The following is a 14,049-nucleotide window of genomic DNA, read 5'->3' as shown; positions in this document are numbered from 1 at the left end:
GTGAACTTGTTTGGTTTAGATTCATTTCAGTTGTTTAACTTGTCTATAGCAAATCAGGTCCTATCAGTGAACCAGGCTGTGCCTTCAGACAGTGTTTCTCGTCTATGTGAAGAATTTGCAGACATTTTTGCACCGGACCTCGGTTGCGCTAAGAACTATAAAGCACATTTGGAACTGAAAGTAAACGCGCAACCGAAATTTTTCAGAGGGCGCAATGTTCCCCACGCATTGCGGGATGAGGTCACAAAAACATTACGCGATTTGGAATCACAAAGTGTAATTGAACGTGTGCAGACTTCTGTCTGGGCATCACCCTTAGTAATTTTGCCAAAACCTTCTGCAAAATTGAGACTTTGTGCGGACTTCAAGGCAACAGTGAATCTACAACTTTTCCTTTACCCCGCCCAGAAGATCTTTTTCACAAACTGTGCCCGGGCAAATATTTTTCGAAGTTGGACCTAGCAGATGCGTACTTGCAAATACCGGTGGACGAAGAATCCCAGCGCGTTTTGGTGGTTAACACGCATCTAGGTTTGTATCAATTCAAACGACTGCCATTCAGGTGTGCATCTGCCCCTGAATTGTTTCAGCAATATCTACAAACTGTTTGTGCATCGGTACCTACTGCAGCAAACTATCTGGACGATATTGTGATCTCCAGAAAGACGGAAGAAGAACATTTAGCCAATCTCAAAACATTATTTCAGGTCTTGCGACAAAATGGTCTTCGCTTACGGAAGGACAAATGTGTGTTTTTTTCTAGTGACTTACCATACCTGGGACATGTACTCAATGCCCAAGGCATACATCCCAGTCACACGCACCTCCGTGCCATACAAGACTTGCCTTCGCCGCAGAATTTAAAGCAGCTACAGAGTGTGTTGGGAAAAATCACAGATATGTGCCGCATGCCTCTTCCATTTCAGCTCCGCTTCATCGCTTACACCGTAAAGGGGTTCCGTTCGTCTGGACGACGGAATGCGAACGCGCCATTCGCTGGTTGAAATCGGCGTTGCTTTCCAATACTTGCCTGACGCCATTCGATCCCTGGAAGCCACTTTTGTTGATGGTGGATGCATCGGATTTCAGGATCGGTGCTGTGCTTGCGCACAAAGATGGCTCGCACGATCGCCCTATTGCCTTTGCGTCCAAATTGCTCTCGTCTGCGCAAAGGAATTATTCACAGATCGAGAAAGAAGCACTGGCTCTCGTATTTGGTGTTACCAAGTTTTATGACTCCTTGTATGGTCGTCACTTTACCATAATCACAGACCACAAACCTTTGACATCGCTTTTTCATCCGAACAAGCCTGTACCTCCACGTACAGCCCAGAAATTCATTCGCTGGTCTATTTTCCTCTTGCAGTACCGCTACGATATCTTGTATCGGTCCACTGCTAACCACGGAAACGGCGATGCGTTGTCCCGTTTGCCTGTTGCTGAGGATAGAGCGTTCGATTCCTCCGAACTTGCTTGCGTGTTCACTGATTCGGAAACCGATGCCGTGGTCGAATCGTTTCCGATTGATTTTCGTCGTGTAGCTATGGCCACAGCTGCCGACCCTGTCCTTGCTACCGTTCTGCGTTTTGTTGCTACGCAATGGCCCTTGTCAAAGTCACGGATCGAGGATCCGTTGGTTCGCCGATTTTTTGCTCACAAGGAGGGACTTTTTGTACGACGTGGTGTTTTGCTGTTGCGTTCTGATAATGACCAGTCCAGGGTCGTGGTCCCACGTTCGTTACAGTCCTCTGTCTTAAAGCTTCTCCACCAAGGACATTGGGGTATAGAGAGAACGAAACAACTTGTTCGTCAGCACTGTACTTGGTTAGGAATCGATGCCGCGATTACGACTACGTGCTCTTCTTGCATGATGTGTGCCCAACAACAATCAACACCACCGCGGAAATTCTTTGTATGGCCAAAAGCCACTTTCCCTTGGCAACGCTTACACATCGATTTTGCTGGTCCATTCTGGAATGCTCGTTGGTTGGTTGTGATAGATTCATTCAGTAATTTTCCTTTTGTTGTCCGGCTGTCTTCCACGACATCATCTGCCACCATCCAAGCGTTATCTGCTATCTTTTGCATTGAAGGTCTTCCACAGACAATAATTTCCGACAATGGCCCACAATTCATGTCCGCAGAATTTCAATTATTCTGCAAGGCCAATGGTATTCAACATCTGACGTCCGCGCCGTTTTCGCTAAAGTCAAACGGTGCCGCTGAACGATTGGTCAGGACTTCCAAGTCACAGATGTTGAGGTGAAAGAGTCGCATTCTCGGGAGGACGCGTTATTGCTCTTTTTATCCTCGTATCGCTCTCAGCCCCGAGATGGTCGCTCGCCGGCTGAGTTGCTCCACGGTCGCCATCATCGAAACTTGATGTCTTTGCTACATCTGCCGCATCCGGTTCCTGTGCAGCGGCAGACACTTGCTTTTGCCCCAGGCGACGTGTCTACTACCGCCACTATCGAGGTTCACGCCGTTGGCTCAAAGGGCGCATTCTCCGCTGCCTCGGACGCGCTATGTATCTGGTTCTGGGGGCCTCCGGAGAGGTGCGCCGGCATCTCAATCAGCTGCGTCTCTGTCGTCGCACGGGATCTGCCGCTCGCCGACTGCTTTCAGCGATGGTGCCGTCCAGTCAGCGCCCCGGGTTGTATGTCAGCTGGAATCCAGCATGCAGCTGAATGAGCAACAGTGGAGGGTGGTGAGGAAGAACGAGCACTTGTAAACATTGTCAATAAATGACCGGCTACTGGTTCGCCGCAGCCCCAGGTGTTACCGATGCTGCCTTCCATTTTGCCCCATGGCGACGCGCCACCGCCGCCGCCTGTTCTCCCGCCGGCGTCGCCCGAAGTGGACGCGTCGCTGCAGCCGCCGGGCGCCCCCCTGGGTCACGCGCCGCCGATTGCTCCCCGGGAATGGAACTCCTGCCCGCTCCGGACTATATGTCGTCTTCGCCCGTCGGGTGCCCCGGTCCGATGGAGGTCGACCCTCCGGCCCCTCCTGTGTCTCAACGGACGCATACACCGCGTGTTGTCGTGCAACCTTGAGTAGGTTTTCAGGCGTTCCCTAGCTCCCCACGATCCGAATGGCAGGGTGCGGGTGGCACAGCCCCACCTGCTGTTAGGCTCCCCACCTCGCCGCATACGTCAACATGCGGTCCTCCCCACGGCGGGTGGAGGCCTTATACCACAACCGTACGCCGATTTGCGGGGGAGGAATGTAGTGTCACTGCCAGACACCACACTTGCTAGGTGGTAGCCTTTAAATCGGCCGCGGTCCGTTAGTATACGTCGGACCCGCATGTCGCCACTATCAGTGATTGCAGACCGAGCGCCGCCACACGGCAGGCACGGCAGGTCTAGTCTAGAGACACTCCCTAGCACTCGCCCCAGTTGTACAGCCGACTTTGCTAGCGATGGTTCACTGCCTACATACGTTCTCATTTGCAGAGACGACAGTTTAGCATAGCCTTCAGCTACGTCATTTGCTACGACCTAGCAAGGCGCCATATTCAGTTACTATAATTAATTCAAGAATGTATTCTGAACAGATAATATTGTGAATCATGTACCATCTAGAGTGACGTTCATCATTAATGGATTAAAGTTAAGTATCAAAATAATTACGTGCGCTTTCTGAATTCTTATTCCTTGTCATGTTCCAGACTTCACGTCAGTATAGTTCTTCCCTCCTCACGCCAGCCTGCGTGAGATAAAACGCGTGCATTTCGGCCTCCTGCTAACACAAAATTGGCGATGAGCAGTAAAAGAAAATGGTTCAAATGGCTCTGAGCGTTGGGACTTAACTTCTGAGGTCATCAGTCCCCTAGAACTTAGAAAGAATCTAACTAATCTAAGGACATTACACACATCCATACCCGACGCAGGATTCGAACCTGCGACTGGAGCGGTCGCGCGGTTCCAGACTGTAGCGCCTAGAACCGCTCGGCCACACCGGCTGGCGAGCAGTAAAAACGGCGTTCTTAACTATACTGTCATATGTCGTTGCGACTGCCCTGATTTTGTTGTGTAATGGCTTCGCCACAATCTCCAGATGTACTGTCCGAATTTTATCACTTACAGAATCAGTAGACGGAGGCATTACTGGATGCCCTTGGACAGCTCGTCCAGGGTCAACGTGCAATGCAAAACGATGCGGCAGCCGCCGCTCCACCGCTAACGCAGCCACAACACGCAGTTACACCGACCTTCAGACCTTTTGATGCTGCACTGGAAAGCTGGACGGAGCGGTCAAGCCGATTTGGATTCCATTTCGCCGCCTACAGAATTCAAGGTGACGAGGGGCAGCATTTTCTTTTGTCGTCCGTCGGTGTACTAACCTACCGTGTGATAGTCAAATTATTTCCCCGGCGCGACGTAGCAACTCTGTCCTATGAAGAAATTATGCCTGCATTAGATACATATTTCAAACAATCAGTCAATGTAGTTGCGAAACGGTATACCTTCTTTCGTACAAAACGTATGGCAGGTCAGTCTAATCGGGAGTGGGCTGCTACCTTGCAAGGCCTTATTGGGGATTGTGCTTTTGAGTGTCAATGTAGACTCCCATATTCAGATACTATGGTACGTGATGCTATTGCACAGAACGTTTCTGATGTTCGTATAAGGGAACAGATTTTGAAACTAGTCAATCCCTCCCTTCAACAAGTGGTGGACATATTGGATCGGCAGGACACACTTGACTTCGCTCAGGAATCATTTGAAACTTCGCCATTTCCAAACATACACCATTCGACTGTGGGACACAGTAAAAATTCTCGACGTGCCATTCGGGAATGCCTAATGTTTGTTGTGCTTAGCGGTAGAAACTGGAACCATGCGAAAAACGGTACAGGAATGCGTTTACACATGGCAAACAGGATGAACATAAAATTAGTGAAATGCGCTTAAAACAGGAACGTGGAAGTAGCAGTAAATGATGTATATTATCACTAACATTAATTTTAACGAAATGGGTGCCTTTCTCTGGATTATTCTGTTTCTCTTAGCAGCCTACTTCGTTTTGTGCGAGGTATATCGACAAACGACTTTTAGTCGAGCTGTGTTAACAATATTAAGCAAAAAGAATATTGTAGCAAAAAGAATATCGGAACGCAAGTTCGTAATGATGAACAGCATACCATAGTGGAACAGAAGTTCACATGAAACATCAATTAATCTGTGGGTAATTCTCTGTAACAAGGAAAACGCCGTTCGTGTTCAGTGTTGTTTTTGGGACTGGAAAGGGATATAATAGGTGTAAACAGCATCAGATGTTAAATGACCACTGTCAAGAACAGGGAGATGCCACGTACTCATGTGAGACAGCGTTATAAGCCACTGACAGAGTTTGAAAGGGATCTAATTATGAGCATCCACTTGGTCGGTAGGTCCAATCGTGTGTGATACAGATTTCTGGGTCATTCGGAATGCCCCTTTGGTGTTCCGCATGGGAACGTGAGAGCAGGAATACTCGTCGCCCGACCATCACAAGGGGGGATCGGCGTACTGTGCATCAGTCACATCGTAAACCATTGATACTTGCGCTGCTATCCGAGAGCAAATAATGGACTGCCTGCGATACTGTGTGTCATTCCGCACCATTGGTTTGAAACTAGCAGCTGCCGGACTAGGGATGTACTGTGCCATGTGTAGGCTGCGTTTGCCGTAATGCCGTGACCAGCATGCATGGACTGCTAACGAACGGCGTCACATTGTGTTTAACGATGGGTCGTGGTTCTACACTAGCCCGGATTACCAACGTCGGCGAGTATGTCGACGACCTGGGGACAGTGTCCATTCTTCCAGCCTTTCGGAGAGGCACAGTGGCGTCACGTGTAACCGAGTGAGAAGCTATCGGGTGCGACTTACGGTCAGGCTGATGGCGGTCGAGGAAACTCTGACGGCGCAATGGTACGTCCGGTACGTGACAGACATCGTGTGTCGTTATGTGTTACCTCTTTACCTCTCACGTGATAGTATCGCAGTGACAGTTTTCAATAGGGCAATACTTGTCCATACGTGGCACATGCCTCTACGAACTGTGTGGATGTTGTTGTCGCCGGCCGCTGTGGCCGAACGGTTCTAGGCACTTCAGTCCGGAACCGCGCTGCTGCTAGGTCGCAGGTTCGAATCCTGCCTCGGTCATGAACATGTGTGATGTCCTTAGGTTAGTTAGGTTTAAGTAGTTCCAAGTCTAGGGGACTGATGACCTGAGATGTTAAGTTCAAATGGTTCAAATGGCTCTGAGCACTATGGGACTCAACATCTGAGGTCATCAGTCCCCTAGAACTTAGAACTACTTAAACCTAACTAACCTAAGGACATCACACACATCCATGCCCGAGGCAGGATTCGCACCTACGACCGTAGAGGTCGCGCAGTTCCAGACTGAAGCGCCTAGAACCGAACGGCCACCCCGGCCGGCAGATGTTAAGTCCTATAGTGCTTAGAGCCATTTGAACCATTTGATGTTGAGGCTCTCCTGTGGCCTACAAGGTCCCCCAGATCTGTCTCCGATAGTACATGAGTGGTGCCATTCCATACGTCATTTCTGTCCCAATAGCAGTATCTAGAATATCAAGGACCAGGAGAGAATACAACGGCTTCATGACACCCTCCACAAAAGGATAGGTGCTTGATCCTAGCTCAAAAGGAGTGTATTATCATATTGACAAGTGGCCCATGCTACCAAGTCTTTTTCAAATCTGACTGCAATAACATCTCTTATTCTCCCAACCCTTGGAGTTTCATTTTGTTTCCTATTTATCTTCTGTTTTTTTTTTTTTTGTCAGGACGTGTAGCATAGCGACAAAAACATTATTCATAAATTCGAAAATACAATTTCATTTCAGGAATCTATTATTCTCCATGTTTCAAAAATACGGCACAGTCAGGAGCACGCAAGGTTATATAGTATTATTGTTTGCAGTTTGAAATTGCTACTAGTTTCGCAGGTTAGAATCCTGTCTGGGGCATGGATGTATGTGATGTCCTTAGGTTAGTTAGGTTTAAGTAGTTCTAAGTTGTAAGGGACTGATCACCTCAGAAGTTAAGTCCGATAGTGCTCAGAGCCATTTGAACCATTTTTTTGCTACTAGTTAATTTTTCTCGAAAATATTGGGCTTCCAGTTGTGGGATCCCTAACAATGCATGGCCACTAGTATCTGCTATTTGGATAAAACGTCTCTCGCCGTATGTGGTTTTATTTTAAAGGCCGCATCTCGTGGTCGTGCGGTAGCGTTCTCGCTTCCCACGCCCGGGTTCCCGGGTTCGATTACCGGCGGGATCAGGGATTTTCTCTGCCTCGTGATGGCTGGGTGTTGTGTGATATCCTTAGGTTAGTTAGGTTTAAGTAGTTCTAAGTTCTAGGGGATTGATGACCATAGATGTTAAGTCCCATAGTGCTCAGAGCCATGAACCATATTTTTATTTTAAGTTCTGCTATTGTAGAGTACTGTGATACTTCTCACATCATCAGCTCATGTGATAACAATGGAGAAACGAAAAAAGGGCATACCATAATTAACGGTATAAACGCATACAGCTGAAAATACTTGATACGGGAAACATAAAAGTCTCAGTAAACATAGGTACGCAGATAAACCGTTTGCGAGATAATTGCGACTTTGTCGTTACGAGCCACTACTGCCGTAATTCTGTGCAAATACAAATATAGCATATCAGCCTCTCACGTGGTCTTTGTTTACATTTTCGAGACGTTAAGCTATAAAGAGAATGGGGGCGACATTACAGTACACAGCCAGAGCGCCACTCATGTCAGTTGTTTGCGGAGCGTCGCTTCCGCTGTACTAGTGTTGCTGGTAACGTGGAACTTTACACTGATGATGAGCATGCGGATGTGCACTTCATGTATGGTAGGGCACACGGCATGCACGGGAGACTGCACGCCTGTACCAAGAAGAATACCCTGCACGAAGGCCACTGAGAGTCGGACGTTTGCTAGAGTGTATTTACGCCTTCGAGATACCGGGAGCTACCTACAAACCGCGGAAGCGGGTAGGCCTGTGCGAATTACACCTGTGCTTCAAGATGTGTTGGAAGCAATCTAACATTCTCCAGGAATCTCGATAAGCAAACTTGCCCCACAAATTCCTAAGTGTCCAAGGAATAGAAAAGCAATTGGTATCACTCAACAGAGGAAAGTCCACTGGACCTGACGGGATACCAATTCGATTCTACACAGAGTACGCGAAAGAACTTGCCCCCTTCTCACAGCCGTGTACCGCAAATCTCTAGAGGAACGGAGGGTTCCAAATGATTGGAAAAGAGCACAGGTAGTCGAGCAGATGCGGAAAATTATAGACCTATATCTCTGACGTCGATCTGTTGTAGAATTTTAGAATATGTTTTTTGCTCGCGTATCATGTCGTTTCTGGAAACCCAGAATGTACTCTGTAGGAATCAACATGGATTCCGGAAACAGCGATCGTGTGAGACCCAACTCGCTTTATTTGTTCATGAGACCCAGAAAATATTAGATACAGGCTCCCAGGTAGATGCTATTTTCCTTGACTTCCGGAAGGCGTTCGACACAGTTCCGCGCTGTCACCTGATAAACAGAGTAAGAGCCTACGGGATATCAGACCAGCTGTGTGGCTGGATTGAAGAGTTTGTAGCAAAGAGAATGCAGCATGTTGTTCTCAATGGAGAGACGTCTACAGACGTTAAAGTAACCTCTGGCGTGCCACAGGGGAGTGTTATGGGACCATTGCTTTTCACAATATATATATAAATGACCTGGTAGATAGTGTCGGAAGTTCCATGCGGCTTTTCGCAGATGATGCTGTAGTATACAGACAAGTTGCAGCATTAGAAAATTGTAGCGAAATGCAGGAAGATCTGCAGCGGATAGGCACTTGGTGCAGGGAGTGGCAACTGACCCTTAACATAGAAAAATAGAAAGAAGGATCCTTTATTGTATGATTATATGATAGAGGAACAAACACTGGTAGCAGTTACTTCTGTAAAATATCTGGGAGTATGCGTACGGAACGATTTGAAGTGGAATGATCATATAAAGTTAATTGTTGGTAAGGCGGGTGACAGGTTGAGATTCATTGGAAGAGTCCTTAGAGAATGTAGTCCATAAACAAAGGAGGTGGCTTACAAAACACTCGTTCGACCTATACTTGAGTATTGCTCATCAGTGTGGGATCCGTACCAGATCGGGTTGACGGAGGAGGTAGAGAAGATCCAAAGAAGAAAGGCGCGTTTCGTCACAGGGTTATTTGGTAAGCGTGATAGCGTTACGGAGATGTTTAGCAAACTCAAGTGGCAGACTCTGCAAGAGAGGCGCTCTGCATCGCGGTGTAGCTTGCTGTCCAGGTTTCGAGAGGGTGCGTTTCTGGATGAGGTAACGAATATATTGCTTCCCCCAGCTTATACCTTCCGAGGACATCACGAATGTAAAATTAGAGAGATTCGAGCGCGCACGGAGGCTTTCCGGCAGCCGTTCTTCCCGCGAACCATACGCGACTGGAACAGGAACGAATGTAAAGTGCCCTCCGCCACACACCGTTGGGTGGCTTGCGGAGTATAAATGTAGATGTACATGTAGATGTAGAAAGAGTTAGTGTTTGGAGAATAATGCATCGCAATGCACCACCTCCAACAAGTTCAGTGTCTTAGTGTTGCGGGCTTGAGTCCTAGACTAACGTTCTGTCAATGGATAAAATAACAATCCTAGACGACACTACGTTTGACAATAACAGATGAAACAGGGTTCCCTCGTGATGCTGTGTTTAATTATCACAATACTCATATCTGGAGCTATCTAGGCTCCAACCTACGTACTTCACATGAGTCTCCACATGGGCGACGTTTCGTATTGAATTTGTGGTTAGGGGTGCTAGGACATCGTCTTACGGAGCCATGCGTTTTACCAAACAAATTCGATGTATGGAATTACCTTCGACTTCGTCTTACACGATTGCTTGAGGATGTTCCCTTAGTTCAACGCCAGAAGATCTGGTACATGTACGATGGAGTACCAGCACATTTTGCTTCTGTGTTGAGACGTCTAACGCCCTGATATGATCAAAGGTGGACTGGGTGGGAAGGATCTGTATTATGTCCTTCAGCATCACTTGATCTAAACCCTGCGGATTTCTGTGTTTGGGGCCAGCTTAAAGATATAGTATACGCCACTCCGGTTAACAGGGTTGAAGAAATGGATCAACGCTGTCAACGCTTGTCAGGAATTTCTAAATAATCCAGGCGAGTTTGAAACGAGTCGAAACACATTGCGGCGACGGCTACAAGCCTGCATCTGGGTACAAGGACGACTCTTTGAACACCTATTTTAACTACGTGTAGAGTCGTGTAACTTGTCGTGTTCGTTCATAACAGTTGCACTTCTACCATAGCACCTTAAGTAACTTTTCTTAATGTTGTACATTATTGTTACCGTTTCCTAACTAAGATGACGTTTACACAGAATCGAGTCAGATACGTTTTTGCTTCTAGTTGTAATATTCTACTAATTATCCCTGCACAATTCTATGAGTGAATTACGTTTCCTACTTGACCATCTATATACTCGCAGAATCGATGCGCAAAGTAGTACATTACTATTACTATTCCATGAGCGCATAATTACTCTTTGTGATATTCTCTCTGGTGTGTGGAGTGGACTTCTAGGATCTTCTCCGTGCCGAATAGCCGCATTGAATAACTGCAATTTTACTATCGAGATTACTGGAAGAAAGAGATTGAAAATATATTGTATGCTACTCAAGAAAATATATACTGAGCATTTACATCAAAGGTGTGTAAGGAATTTAATTATATATGTATTCTCTATTTGGAAATTTGCACGGAGGTGTCGTTTCGTTGGTAATCAGGTGGGAACTTCCGATGAATTGGAAACGAACCTGCAATTATTAGATCCAAGAGCTCCATTATTTCATCGGATAATTAAACTCTATCAAAGCAAACTGTCTGCTTTATCTGAGGTTTCCCGACTGACTACGCAACGCAAGAAAAATAAGCCAGTTTATTTACACAGGGTTGCAGATCGCTTCGAATCATCGAGACTGCGGACAAAGAGAGTAATCGTACGATTCTGATTAAACAAGTTGGTTCAAATGTCTCTGAGCACTATGGGACTTAACATCTATGGTTATCAGTCCCCTAAAACTTATAACTACTTAAACCTAACTAACCTAAAGACAGCACACAACACCCAGCCATCACGAGGCAGAGAAAATCCCTGACCCCGCCGGGAATCGAACCCGGGAACCCGGGCGTGGGAAGCGAGAACGCTACCGCACGACCACGAGATGCGGGCGATTAAACAAGTAAAGCTTAATTATAACTTTCTTGAGCGACTGTGATGACTGTGATATGGCTACTTATGAATGAGATCATCAATAAAATACTAATAACTAAATTTCCTCCTCACCAGCATTCAGTATAAACACAATATTAATTAAAATTATATAGTATCTTGAATTGTCTACAGTATGCGTTTACTCCTTGAGCTCTAGTGCTGGCAACACAGAACTATCTTTCGACGTAAGCTGCTGTCTCACCAAACACAAGAACAGAGTCTTACCTACTGCATCGCAGCTCTCACCGTCTGCAAAGGTTTTGTTAGCCTAAGAAAGGTAAGGCAGCCCACAAAGCAGGACCGCAGAATATGAAGGCAGAAGTAATATACGTAATCTGGGGTGTGCACCGTGCTTGCTCATGAAATGAAATGTTTGGCTTGGCGTGCAGCAGAGAGAGGGAGTGCTGCAGCGTGCACCCGCTTCCGCGGAGCGTTGCGTTCCGTTGTTCTCGGTCCGCCGCGGGCGCCATGAATACGGGAGCAGCAGCGATTGTGTCAGATCTCCGGGAAATCCACTTAGCGTCTCCGCGAGTAATGAGAAGGAAACAAGGCGCAGGGGCGGCCGAGCGGCCCGAGGGAAGCCGGAGAGAGGCGAGGGAGCAGCGGTGGAAGCGACACCCGCCAGTTACCTGTCAGCTCCTACCACACTTGTAACCTGTCTTTTAAGGTATATCGGGCAGGGTAAATATCGTACAATTCCAAAGACCCCAAGTGCTGACAAGTGTGAACAATATGTAACCATCAGTTTAATACGTCATGGTTTCAAAGTACTGACACATATTATTTACGGAAGAATGGAAGAACTGGTAGAATCAAACCTAGGGGATGATCAGTTTGGCTCCCGTAGAAATGTAGAAAAATGCAAAGATACGCTGACCCTACGACTAATCTCTTTAAAAGAAATTGATTGAGAAAGGGCAATCCTATATTTGTAGCATTTGTACATTTAGTAAAAGCTTACTAGCCGTTTGTATTCACTCATTACTTGTTCAATTTACTATTCCTATCAACAGATCTCACTATATATTAAAATGCAGATAAAAATATACATTTGTTCAAACACTCAACTCCGAAGTTTCAATTAAGAAACAAGAATAATTAATAAATAGACTTGTTGCAAAAATAAAAATCATACTAGGTCTACAACTTTGCTTCCACCGTTTTCTCTCAACGTTCCGGGCTTTATTGTGAGAAACTTACCAAAAAATTATGATTCATAGTATTGCCCATCGCTGGCCACTACGTTCTCCCATCTTTCGGATAGCATATGAATCGCGTGGCGGAAGAACTGGGCGTCTTTTGTGAGGATCCATGAATCGGTTCAGTTTTGCCCTTGTTCATATGATCGGAAGGGCTGGTGCGCCAGTCTGTATGCCACTGATCGAAAAAGGTGGTAGTCAGAGAGAGCAACGTATGGAGATGCGGCGGGAGGGATAGGACTTCTCATTTCAACGTTTCAATGTACACTCCTGGAAATTGAAATAAGAACACCGTGAATTCATTGTCCCAGGAAGGGGAAACTTTATTGACACATTCCTGGGGTCAGATACATCACATGATCACACTGACAGAACCACAGGTACATAGACACAGGCAACAGAGCATGCACAATGTCGGCACTAGTACAGTGTATATCCACCTTTCGCTGCAATGCAGGCTGCTATTCTCCCATGGAGACGATCGTAGAGATGCTGGATGTAGTCCTGTGGAACGGCTTGCCATGCCATTTCCACCTGGCGCCTCAGTTGGACCAGCGTTCGTGCTGGACGTGCAGACCGCGTGAGACGACGCTTCATCCAGTCCCAAACATGCTCAATGGGGGACAGATCCGGAGATCTTGCTGGCCAGGGTAGTTGACTTACACCTTCTAGAGCACGTTGGGTGGCACGGGATACATGCGGACGTGCATTGTCCTGTTGGAACAGCAAGTTCCCTTGCCGGTCTAGGAATGGTAGAACGATGGGTTCGATGACGGTTTGGATGTACCGTGCACTATTCAGTGTCCCCTCGACGATCACCAGTGGTGTTACGGCCAGTGTAGGAGATCGCTCCCCACACCATGATGCCGGGTGTTGGCCCTGTGTGCCTCGGTCGTATGCAGTCCTGATTGTGGCGCTCACCTGCACGGCGCCAAACACGCATACGACCATCATTGGCACCAAGGCAGAAGCGACTCTCATCGCTGAAGACGACACGTCTTCATTTGTCCCTCCATTCACGCCTGTCGCGACACCACTGGAGGCGGGCTGCACGATGTTGGGGCGTGAGCGGAAGACGGCCTAACGGTGTGCGGGACCGTAGCCCAGCTTCATGGAGACGGTTGCGAATGGTCCTCGCCGATACCCCAGGAGCAACAGTGTTCCTAATTTGCTGGGAAGTGGCGGTGCGGTCCCCTACGGCACTGCGTAGGATCCTACGGTCTTGGCGTGCATCCATGCGTCGCTGCGGTCCGGTCCCAGGTCGACGGGCACGTGCACCTTCCGCTGACCACTGGCGACAACATCGATGTACTGTGGAGACCTCACGCCCCACGTGTTGAGCAATTCGGCGGTACGTCCACCCGGCCTCCCGCATGCCCACTATACGCCCTCGCTCAAAGTCCGTCAACTGCACATACGGTTCACGTCCACGCTGTCGCGGCATGCTACCAGTGTTAAAGACTGCGATGGAGCTCCGTATGCCACGGCAAAC

Source organism: Schistocerca cancellata, chromosome 9, assembly GCF_023864275.1.
Source record: "Schistocerca cancellata isolate TAMUIC-IGC-003103 chromosome 9, iqSchCanc2.1, whole genome shotgun sequence".
NCBI classification, from domain to species: Eukaryota; Metazoa; Arthropoda; class Insecta; order Orthoptera; family Acrididae; genus Schistocerca; species Schistocerca cancellata.
This window is presented reverse-complemented; position numbering follows the sequence as displayed.